The 2,197-nt window shown below is 41.6% G+C and overlaps 1 non-coding gene across 1 annotated transcript; it reads right to left on the bottom strand.

The window, feature by feature from the left end:
- Positions 1 to 379: 379 nt before the first annotated feature.
- LOC144780967 (small nucleolar RNA SNORA31) lies at positions 380 to 504 on the bottom strand. The gene has a single exon (XR_013600848.1). It is a non-coding gene; the product is annotated as a small nucleolar RNA SNORA31 (small nucleolar RNA).
- Between the last annotated feature and the right edge of the window lie 1,693 nt (positions 505 to 2,197).

The raw sequence follows: 2,197 nt of genomic DNA, 5'->3' as shown, positions 1-2,197 counted from the left end.
CCCCAGAGAAAAAGTCTGTGGGGGGTGCGCCAGGCCTCCTACACCAGCAGGATCCTCCTTAAGCATGACTATATACTTTTGTTTGCCATTCCAGATCCGACAGATGTTTTTTATTTTTTGCCCACCCCTGATGTTACTGTAATTTAAAAACGATTTAAAAACACCTCAATCAATCTGTGATCAGTATAGGGGTTGTACATATGTACTACCAGATTTGCAGCCTGATTCATCATTCTCCCGTTTTGCGAGCCCCTAATAGCGATTCATAACGAATCGCTATTAAGGACTTGCAAAACGGGATTCATGTAGAAATTGCATAAAGAAATGCGATTCCTACACATTCCTTATTTGCGATTAGCAAATTGCTAATCGCAAATAAAGAATAACTCCCCATTCATTCCTATGGGCCAAAAGGCCCATAGGAATGAATGGGGAGTATTCCTTAGCGATTTAAAGGGTGCCAGGGGTGTCCAAAGGACACCCTGTAGCACCCCTTAAATGCAAATTGAAACAGGTGTTGCGCACACACATGTCCAAAGGACATGTGTGTGTGCAACATGCAACTTAGAAAAATGCTTTTAAAAGCATTTTTCTAAGTTTTCGCTATTTACCAAATGCAAAAATAGCGCTTGCAAAGGGCCAGATTCTCAGAATCTGGCCCTTTGCAAGCCGATTTTGGCTTGATGAATCAGGCTGTTACCTCCTTAGGTGCAGACTTACAGCCTGATTCATGTACAATCCGTTTTGCGTGGCCCTAATAGCGAATCATAGCGATTCGCTATTGAGGACACGCAAAACGGCATTCATGTAGGAATTGCTACTTAAATAGCGATTCCTACATGTTCTTTATTTGCGAGTAGCAATTTGCTACTCGCAAATACTCCCCATTCATTCCTATGGGCCAAGAGGCCCATAGGAATGAATGGGGAGTATCCCTCATTTGCGAGTAGCAATTTGCTACTCGCAAATGAGATAGCGATTCTAAGGGTGCCAGGGGTGTCCAAAGGACGCCCTGTAGCACCCCTAAAATGCACATTCGAACAGGTGTTGCACGCACACATGTCCAAAGGACATGTGTGTGTGCAACATGCAACTTAGAAAAATGCTTTTAAAAGCATTTTTCTGAGTTTCTGCTATTTACCGACAGGTCTGACCTCTCGGTAAATAGCGGCCCCGAAAGTCCAAAATCGCTCTTTTGTTTTGTGTCATGAATAGCATTTGAGGAATCTCTATTAGAGATTCCTTAAATGCCATTCCACGCAAATATGCGAATTCTTACATAGCGATTTTTGCATTTGGGATTGTGAATACCAAATGCAAAAATCGCACTCGCAAAGGGCCAGATTCTCAGAATCTGGCCCTTTGCGAGTGCAATTTACCTACATGAATCAGGCTGATAGAACAGTGAGGCCACAAAAAGGCTGGGTGTCTTTGCGATGTGCCACACATGCCAAAAAATCCTTACAAATAGAATCACTAGAGAAAGTTACATAAAAAATGCCTCGGCTAGAAAAATCCTGGATACATGCAATAGCACGCTCAACAATCTTGCATTCCTATTTTATAATATCATCAACCAAAAAAAGCACATTTTTTTCCTTCCTGTGTGCTTCACTGATTTCCACACACACATTGGGCCCGATTCACAGAAATAACTTAAGGCAAAATCCTAAACTTACTACCATTTTGGTATTCACAGAAGGCACTTACTCATTTTGGTATTCACAGAAGACACTTACAGCCTGATTCATGAAGGTAAATGCGCTCGCAAAAGGGCAAGATTCTCAGAATCTGGCCCTTTGCGAGTGCAATTTTTGCTTTTGGGATTCATCATCCCAAATGCAAAAATCGCTAATAAAGAATTAGCAAACATGCGAGGATTAGCATTTAAGGAATCTCTATTAGAGATTCCTTAAATGCTATTCATGACACATTTAAAAATTGCGAATTAGCAATTTTGGGCCGCTATTTACCGAGAGGTCAGACCTCTCGGTAAATAGCAAAAACTTAGAAAAATGCTTTTAAAAGCATTTTTCTAAGTTGCATGTTGCACACACACATGTCCCTTGGACATGTGTGTGCGCAACACCTGTTTCAATTAGCATTTCAGGGGTGCTACAGGGTGTCCTTTGGACACCCCTGGCACCCTTAAAATCGCTATCTTATTTGCGAGTAGCAAATTGCTACTCGCAAATAA

Source organism: Lissotriton helveticus, chromosome 1_1 (genome assembly GCF_964261635.1).
Source record: "Lissotriton helveticus chromosome 1_1, aLisHel1.1, whole genome shotgun sequence".
NCBI classification, from domain to species: Eukaryota; Metazoa; Chordata; class Amphibia; order Caudata; family Salamandridae; genus Lissotriton; species Lissotriton helveticus.
The sequence above is the reverse complement of the archived record's forward strand: the minus strand, read 5'-3'. Positions and strand labels throughout refer to the sequence as shown.